Source organism: Oryctolagus cuniculus, chromosome 2 (genome assembly GCF_964237555.1).
Source record: "Oryctolagus cuniculus chromosome 2, mOryCun1.1, whole genome shotgun sequence".
Lineage (NCBI taxonomy): Eukaryota > Metazoa > Chordata > Mammalia > Lagomorpha > Leporidae > Oryctolagus > Oryctolagus cuniculus.
In genome coordinates this window covers 116,959,248-116,968,876 of record NC_091433.1, presented here as the reverse complement: position 1 = coordinate 116,968,876, position 9,629 = coordinate 116,959,248, and positions in this window count along the sequence as shown.

Here is a 9,629-nt window from a genome sequence, read left to right as displayed (position 1 = left end):
GCTCGGACGAGATGGGAGCTGCACTCACGTAACCGCCCCAGGCGGGAGGGCCAGGACTAGTTGGGATCCCGGGCTCCTTGTCTTGCCACTGTTTCTAGGGTGTTGCCCACGGCCCCATGACCCCAAAGGCCCACCCAGGGTGGAGGAAGGGCTGGGGAGTGGAGTTGACACCATCCTTCCCCGCACACTCACTGGCCAGAATTTGCCTGCTGTGGCTCCATCCAGCGGCAAGCAAGGCTGGAGTGTGCGCCTTCTCTGTAGCATCCACGCGTCCAGAGGAAAAACCTCACTGGGAAAGACGGAGGCGATGGGTGTTGGGGAAGAAGCTCTTAGGGAGAAGAGGAGGGAGACTAGGAAGGGAAGGAGGGAAGGCTGCCTGGAGCGGCTCCCACGGTGCCGGCTCTGACCTCCCAGCACGTTGGCTCCCACCCCGGGTGATTGAGTGTCTAGGGGATCTGCCATGGACAAGTTCTCTGGGGCCCAGGGCCTTTCCCCTTGCCCAGAGACTGACAGACCTGCTACAGAGCCCCAGAATGCGGGGGCTTGGATTCCTGGGTCTGTCTAGCATGAGGGGCGAGGACCAAGGGCAGGGCTTCCTTCTGCACTTGGCCGAGGAGAGGCTCCAGGGTGTGCCCGTGTTGGTGCAGAGGGCGCCGTCCGTCCGACCCAGGCATATTCTTTCAGGATGCAGGCAAGGAACTCGGCTGGCCTTCACAAAATGGGTGGGGTCAGGGCCCCTTGGGGCTCCTGGAACAGAAGAGCCACCCAGAAGTTTCCAAAAGGGCATTTGCTGATTCGCAAAGCAAGATGTCCAAATGAGGGCGATTCCAGTTCTGGTTGATGGAACAGCCCCGTGATGTCTGGGCTCTGGGTCAGTCTCCCAGGGATTCTCGTGGCTTCTGCTGTGGCTGTGAGGTGGCAGCTGCACATCTGAGCATCGGATCCTGAAATTGCCTTCCAAGGAAATAGCTTCCTCCCCAAGAAATCTGAGAGAAAATACATTCCCAGAACCTGGCCACCAAAATTCTCCTTATCTTGTCTAGCCTGGCCAGACGCTAGCCCTAAGCCAGTCTGTGCAGGAATGAACGGGATTATGCATTTCCATGGGATGGATAGTTTAGGGCAATTGTGATTCCTCATCTGGGACCCACCTCCTCTGAGCACGTGCACGAATTCTGTTGTCAATGGGATAGGGAACAATAGCTGCGGGTCTGGGTCAGGACAGACATCAATAATCAATCAGGAGTGGGCTTTTAGCCTGGAGGTTAGGATGTCTACAACCCACATCGGAGTGCTTGGGTTTGATTCCCAACTCTGGCTCCTGCTTCTAGCCTCCTGCCAGTGCCAGCAGTGATGGCTCAGGTAGTTGGGTTCTGGCCACATGGGGGACCTGGATTGAGTTCTAAGCTCCTGGCTTCAACCTGGCCTAGTCCTGGCCAAAGTGAGCATGTGGGGAGAGAGGCATCAGATGGGGGCTCTGTCTGTCTGTCTGTCTGTCTCACACTGCCTCCCAGACTCTCAAATAAATATATAAGCAAAAAAAATCAATCGCGTCTCTCTCTGTTATCACAGGACACACAGCACTGGCGCAGATCCAGCATGTGTGTCAGCTCAGCCTTCTGGGATGGGAAGCGAAGAAGCCACGGTTCAGGGCGTCATGGGGTACCTTGAGACCCCTCCTAACAGTGTGGCTGTCGCCTGGTCTTCCCTTGGATCTCGTGCTCCGGGGGACACCGTGATGCGAGGAAGCTCCAGCAGCCCCGTGAGGAGACCGGGTGGGGAGGTGCTGTTCTGCCAGCGGTCACGTGGGGGCGCCATGCTGGGAGTGAGTCCTCCTCCCCAGTCAAGTCTTCAGATGATAGCAGTGCCTGCTCCCACCTGGAGGTCTGGGCTGCAATGTCATGGAGCCCCCAGGCCAGGACCCCCTACCCCACCAAACCACTCTCAAATTCTGGAGCCCCACACACCGTGAAAGCATGCACGTTCATTGTTCGAAGCCATCAGGTCTTGGGGTAGCTTGTTCTGCAGCCAGGCCTGGCACCAGGGTACAGAATCCAGGGGCATGCTCATTTCAAGAGTTAAGGACATGCAGGGTCAGCATGTGACCTGCGGAGGGAGCCATGCGCTGGACTTCTCCCTCGCCTCCCATCCTGCCCTGTGGCAGCAGCAGTAGATGCACCTGCCTCCATGCCCTGTTTCTTGCCTCCCGACATGCTCCAGCTCAACCCTGGAGACACACATAGTTCTGAAGATTCTGGCTCCATCTCTGGGTCCAAGGCAGAGCTTGTGACTGAGCCAGTCAACACGTTGCATCATCCTGTGTTCACAGCCGTCAGACTGGCCATGGCATGTCCTCGATCAGAGCGAACGTCAAGCCTGTTGCTGGGAATGCTGGGAAAATATGATGCCGCTTTCTCAATGTGAACAGGATGAGTATAACCACGGGGACCTCCGGCAGCCTTTCTGGGACCTCCGAGGGGAGCTGATTTAGGGGTAAAGTGGATAGCAGGAAGCAATGACCCTAGCTATTTGGTGATGTTGTTCAGTTACTGGAATAACTTTTTTTTTAAGATTTATTTATTTATTTGAAAGTCAGAGTTACACAGAAAAGAGAGGCAGAGGGAGAGAGAGGCAGAGAGAGAGAGAGAGAGGGAGAGAGAGAGAGAGAGAGGTCTTCCATTCAATGGTTCACTTCCCAGATGGCTGCAACAGCTGGAGCTATGCCCATCCAATGCCAGGAGCCAGGAGCCTCTTCCCGGTCTCCCATGTGGGTGCAGGGCCCAAGGACTTGGGCCATCTTCTACTGTTTTCTCAGGCCATAGCAGAGAGCTGGATAGGAAGTGGAGCAGCCAGGTCTTGAACTGCCGCCCATATGGGATGTCGGCACTTCAGGCTAGGGCTTTAACCCACTGCGCCACAGCACTGGCCCCTGGAATACCTTCTTGCTGTAGCCACCCTCCTCTCTGCACTTCCCAGCCCAGTGAGCTACGAGTTTTTCTTTGCAAATCTCAAGCAGTTTGAGTCTGGTTTTGTGTTACAGGCAAAGGCAAGCACACATGTGATGTTAAACACACAGAGGAGACCCCACATCAGTCACTCCCACAGATGCTGCCAAGGGTTCAGCTGCTCCACACCGTGCCGAGCGAGTATCCAGATGTTCTGCTACAGCACTCTGGTTTCAGCCAGATGTTTAGCATCTCGCAGATGGAAGGCTAACATGATTTACTACTTAAGCACAAACTTCCTTCCCTCTCTCCCACCTGTCCCGCACCCAGGGCTGGCGCCTGCCCACCTCCTCGCTCCTCCCAGGTGGCTGTGCCCGACTCCCGTCCTGGGGCAGGTGCCGTGTTTTGCTTCCTGTAATACCACACCCTCACTTGTCCTCCATCTCCATAGCTATTTGGACCAGGGATTGATACTTAGCTCAGAGAACCAGGCTGGGGGTGGGGAAAGCACACATGTAGGTTGGCATGGAGAGATGAGCTGGGGCACTTGGGCCGTCTTTGTCTTCGTCTCCAGCTACGATATCCTGAAGAGCGAAGCAGCGAGGGGCAGAGCCACACAGCAGAGGCAGGGTGCGGGAGACTGTTCAGCAAGTACAAGTTCTATGGCAGCAGGTGGAGGCGACAGGAAAAGATTGCAGATGGCAGAAAAAGGGTTAGCTCACTGCTACGGAGGAGAAGGGGTTGGAGCTGATTGACAGAAACAAGCAGGCTGCCCGGACAGGGAGCAAGCCATTGAGCTGAGCTACTCAGGATGGACTCTGGGCTGGCTGCTACGGAACAAGCCCAGGTCCCTGGAGGGCAGCGTGGCCCACCCCTGACCTGTCCATCACAGCCGACAGGGACGGCTTGGGAGAGCGCAGGCGGAGGGAGGCTCCGGCTTGACCTGTGCTTCCACAATTGCAGAGGAGACTGGGCCACTGGCCCTTCAGCCCCAGGCTTCTGTCTGGAGGCGACACAGAGCCCCTCTGCTTACAGTTCGAGGGCAAAGGCGAGCCTCATGCCAGGGTCTCCATGCGCAGGTGGAGTGCGGACAGAGGAGGAAGAGCCATGTCTGTAGGCAGCCGCGTTGATTGCATGCAGAGGAGAGCTGGGCTCGCAGCTGCCTCAGGCCGCAAAGGACAAGACATCCCAAGGCCCTGCCATGGGGTGGTCCCGGCTTGTCCCCTCAGGGCCCTCCATGCACACAAGCCATCCACAGAGCTCGAATTTCCTTTGAAATAAGAAGCTGGAGCTTCCCCCTCTCATAAGGCCTACTGCTTTGTGTTTCTACTGACCAGCGCTGCCGTGAGGTCTCTAGGCCTTGCCCCCAGGCACTCAGGAGCCCGTGTGGGTCTCTACGGCAGGTCATAATGTATGCATACGGTTTTCTGGAACTCAATTCTGTCAAGCACTGTGCTAAGAACTTTGCCTGAATTCTCTCATTGAAAATGTTTTCAGCCTCGCTTTGTAGATGAGAAACATTATGGCAGAGAGGGGGAGGCCATTCCCTTGAGGTCTGATTGTAGCGTCTGTGTCCCTCACATTTTATAACATACAAGAACTGGGGCTGGTGCTGTGGTGGACAAGTTTAAGCATCTGCCTGCGGTGCTAGCATCCCATACGGTCGCTGGTTCAAGTCCCGGCTGTTCCACTTCTAATCTAGCTCTCTGCTAATGTGTCTGGGAAAGCAGTGGAAGATGGTCCCCGTTTTGGGGCCCCTAAACCTACATGGGAGACCCAGAAGATGCTCCTGGCTCCAAATCAGTCCAATTCCAGCTGTTGAGGCCATCTGGGGAGTGAATCAGCAGAAGGAAGACCTCTCTGTCTCTCCCTCTCTCTCACTATAACTCTGCCTCTCAAATAAATACATAAATCTTTAAAAAAAAATGAGCAAACTAGAAAAAGTCTGTGAAAAAACAGAACTAAAAGAGAAGTTCACAGTTGCATTTTTCTTTTTTTTTTTTTTTTTTTTTTTTGACAGGCAGAGTGGACAGTGAGAGAGAGAGAGACAGAAAGAAAGGTTTTCCTTTTTGCCGTTGGTTCACCCTCCAATGGCCGCCACGGCTGGCGCGCTGTGGCTGGCGCATCGCGCTGATCTGAAGCCAGGAGCCAAGTACTTCTCCTGGTCTCCCATGGGGTGCAGGGCCCAAGCAGTTGGGCCATCCTCCACTGCACTCCCAGGCCATAGCAGAGAGCTGGCCTGGAAGAGGGACAACCGGGACAGAATCCGGTGCCCCAACCGGGACTAGAACCCGGTGTGCCGGCACCGCTAGGCGGAGGATTAGCCTATTGAGCGGTGGGGCCGGCCGCATTTTTTATTTTTTATTTTTTAATTTTTTTTTTTTTGACAGGCAGAGTGGACAGTGAGAGAGAGAGAGACAGAGAGGAAGGTCTTCCTTTGCCGTTGGTTCACCCTCCAATGGCCGCCGTGGCCGGCGCGGTGCGGCCGGTGCACCGCGCTGATCCGATAGCAGGAGCCAGGAGCCAGGTGCTTTTCCTGGTCTCCCATGGGGTGCAGGGCCCAAGCACCTGGGCCATCCTCCACTGCACTCCCGGGCCACAGCAGAGGGCTGGCCTGGAAGAGGGGCATCCGGGACAGAATCCGGCGCCCCAACCAGGGCTAGAACCCGGTGTGCCGGCGCCTCTAGGCGGAGGATTAGCCTAGTGAGCCGTGTGCATTTTTTTTTTAAAGATTTATTTTATTTTATTTGAAAGACAGAGTTACAGAGAGAAGTAGAGACAGAGAGACAGATGGCCACAATGGCCAGAGCTGCACCGATCCAAAGCCAGGAGCCAGGTGCTTCTTCCCAGTCTCCCACGAGAGTGCAGGTACCCAAGCACTTGGGCCATCCTCTACTGCTTTCCCAGGCCGTAGCAGATAGCTGGATCCGAAGAGGACTAGAACCGGCGCCCATATGGGATGCAGGCGCTTCAGACCAGGGCGTTAACCCACTGAGCCACAGCACCGGCCCCCACAGTTGCATTTTTCATCAAGAGTGATGGTGATGAGGGCTGAGGGGCTGGTGGGCCAGCCCTGGAACTGAGGTTTGTGTTTGGAGCCTGGGGAGAGATGGGAGAAGTGGGCTTCAGGTGGGCGGGGCTTACCTTTAAGAAAGAGAAAGCCTGGGATCGCAGAAAAAGCCTTAAAGGGCAGGGTGTGGCATCCTCTGGGGGCCAGACTCAGGTGTGCTAGAAGACTGAGAAAATGAGGCGAAGGGGTGAAGCCGCCTCCCACAGGGGCGTCGGTTCGAGTCCCAGCTGCTCCACTTCCAATCCAGCTCTCTGCTCATGAGCTTGGGAATGCATCAGAAGGTGGTCCAAGTGCTTGGGCTCCTGCCACCCACGTGGAGACTCAGATGGAGTTCCAGGCTCCTGAGTGTGGCTTGGACCTGGGCTAGTTGTTGCGGCCATTTGGGGAGTGAACCAGTGGATGGAAGACCTCTTTTCCTCTCTGTAACTTTGTCTTTCAAATAAACAAATAAATCTTACAAAAAAAAAAAAAAAAAAAAAAAAAAAAAAAAAAAAAAAAAAGGAGAGAGAGAGTGACTCTAGTGTCTTTGAGAACATCAAGTGCCCAGAGTGTGGTCTCTAAGTCTCCCTTCTCACTGCAGGGAATGAAGGCTTCTTGGAGAGCTGCCCGTTTGCCGTCTGGAGCAGGGAATGGACACGCTGAGCCCGGAACATCTTGTACCAGAGAACAGAAGGCCGTGAAGCTAGCAGGTCTTGTGGGGGCCAGCCTAGAGGGGCTCCCATTGGGCAAAGTGGGATCAAAGCGGAGACAGATAAGCAGAAACCTTGCTATGAATCGATTCACAGCAAATATCGTAAAAAAAGTCCACGAGTCCAAAATGACAATAAAAAAAAGACATTTGGAGGATGCTTAGAGAGTCAGCTTACTATTCTGGGAGCTGAGAAAGGAAAACAGTTTTTTAAAACGCTGCCCTTGGGGCTTCCCCGTGAGACAGCGGATTTGAGAGTCGGTTGGAAAACTCCCTGAGTGCTCTCAAAACCTCTCCCTCTGGCCTCCGCCAGGCCTCGATTTCCACCATTACAGACTCATTTCTTTCACTCGTTCACTATGTTCTGAAGATTTTTATTTCGTGACAGAGGAGAAGTGGGAAGTCTTGCGGTTCCTGGCTCTGGGTAGACAGGGGCATGGGAGGAGAGGATGAGGTGGTCAGAGCGCTTGGGGCCATTGCCCAAGGCAGGGACTCCTCCACCTGGATGTTCAGTTCCTCTGATCCAGCAGGGCGGCCAGGGTCCAGCAGGGAGGCGCATCCATGCCCCAGGGGACCGCAACATCGGTGGCCTGGCCATCAGCCTCTAGGGGGTACCCTGCCTCAGGCTGCACTCCCCAGGGCTCTTTTGTACATCCAGGTCCTGTGGTGCCGGCCCTTTCCCATGTGGGGCACTACATCGTGGAGTAGGGGCTCGGCCACGGGGTCCTCGTGTGTGCCCCCAGTGCCTACTGGCCCCCTCTCTCACGCCTCTCAGCTTTTTGTGTGATGCCCCTTCTCCCGGGCCCCTCCATTTCAGCCCAGGCCTTCGTGTCCTGGGCCAGGGGACCCCACACTCCTCTGCAGGACCCGCTCCCCTCATTCCTGGACAGGGAGCTCTTCCCAGCCCTGTCACCAGCCCTGCGGCTCAGCCAGACCTGGGACTCTGCTGTCCTTTGCCTGCCCACACCTCACCCAACCCCTACTCCCCCATGGGGCCTTCCTGGCTCTGCCTCCCTGCTTCCCGGCCCTCCAGCTGTCCACACGGGCACCTGCACCCCTGCCTGAGCCCATCCTTCCTAGGGGGCTCTGGGTGCCCTATCGGGGGCTGACCGTGGGAGTCCCGACCCCAGGGCCCCGGCTGTACTCCCCAACCCCCTGCACAGTCCTGGGCGCCAGCCTCAGCCCTCCCTGGCTGGCCAGGCCTCCAGCCGCAGAGCCTGGGTTGTGACATCTTTCCACCCAGCCGAAGGCAAACCCAGTGGTGCCCGCGTGCCCCACATACACGTGCCCAGCCCTGTGCCCTGATTGCACTGGGGGGTCAAAGCCGGCTGGCCTAGTGGATTTTCTCCACCTCCACTTTCCCAGATGGAACAAACGGGTCCCGGAGCCCCACCCCCTCTCCTCCCGGCTCCGCAGCCTCCCCCCCCCCCCCCCAGCTCACAGCTGTGAATGAGAACAGAGGGAGGTTTGAGCGGGAGGGGGCGGCAGCCTGAATGAATTGATCCCGGCTCCCAGGCGGCGGGAGAGGGGGCGTGCGAGCTTGTGCGTTTGCTTCTGCACGCCCGAAGCGTCTCCTCTGCTGCCCACGTGTTTCGGAGCCAGCGCTACCCCCTCACCCCTTTTCACATTGATTTTTATTTCATTTCTGGTCCCATGCATTTTGTTTTCTGTTTTCGACAAGGGAGCCTGAATTAGGGCCTCAGAAAAACAAGGCTGAGCTGCCAACTGGAAATGTTTGCTCTGGGGGCGAGTTGGGAGGCTGGCGTCAGGCGGGGCAAGATCCGTGCCAGTGGAATGTGATTTGGGGAGGAAGCTGCAGGTCACTCAATCGCTGGCAGCCTGCCCGGAGCAACTGGATGCTTTCTGGGCTCTGTGTGTGTCGACTTTCCCTTCATGCAAACAGAGCCCTGGAGACGTGGAGACAAGCGGCAGGAACAAACCAGACCGGGGGTGGAAAACCAGGAGCCAGGGGATGTGGTGGGCAGGCCGGCAGGGTGGGGTGTATGGGGGAGCCCAGGGCCTCCTGTATCCCCTTGACTGAGCACCCACTGTGTCCTCAGCCCAGAGCTGAGTGACTTGTGGACTCTGGAGGAACAGGGCTCTCAGGACAGACCCCAGGCAGGCCGGCTTAGAAGTTCATGCAGCGGGCATGAATGGGTTGAAGGTGTTCAGGGAAGGCTGCCTGGAGGAAGTGTGTGTGGTAGGGTCTGAGCCCAGCACTATGCCTTTTATTGTTTTATTCTTCCTTTGCTTTCTTTCTTGCTTTTTATAAGTTTTTTTTTTTTTTTTTTTTTTGAGAGCCAGGGTTACAGACACCGAGGGAGAGGCAGAGAGAGAAAGTCTTCCATCCACAGGTTCACTCCCCAGATGGCTGCAATGGTGATTCCAAACCAGGAGCCAGGAGCCTCTTCTGGGTCTCCCACATGGGTGCAGGGGCCCCCTGCACTTGGGCCATCTTCTACTGCTTTCCCAGGCCAGAGCAGAGAGCTGGATCAGAAGTGGAGCAGCTGGGACTTGAACCTGCACCCACATGGGATGCTGGCACTGCAGGCGGCTGCTTAACTTACTACAGCGCGGCCCCTTCTCTGTGTGTTGAACTGCACTGAAGGGAGAGAAGCTAAAGGTACTGTTAGTAGGCGCCACGTGCCGAGTGCTGAGCCATTGAAAACGCTGATGATCAGTGCTCACGACAACCCCACGGGGGTCAGCAGTCTCTCCACCTGGACTTGGCAAAGGAGGAAACTGAGTTCCCTTAGAAATCAGGGAACTTGGTCAGGCTCCCAGCTTATAGGTGGTGAGCCAGGGTTCAAGGCAGGCTCCAAAGCCTGGGCTCTCCCTGCCCCCACTAAAGGCTGCTTCCCACTTAGCCAAGCTCCTGGGGGAAGGCCTCTCCCCACCCTCCCCCTGGGTGGCGCTGGATTCACGG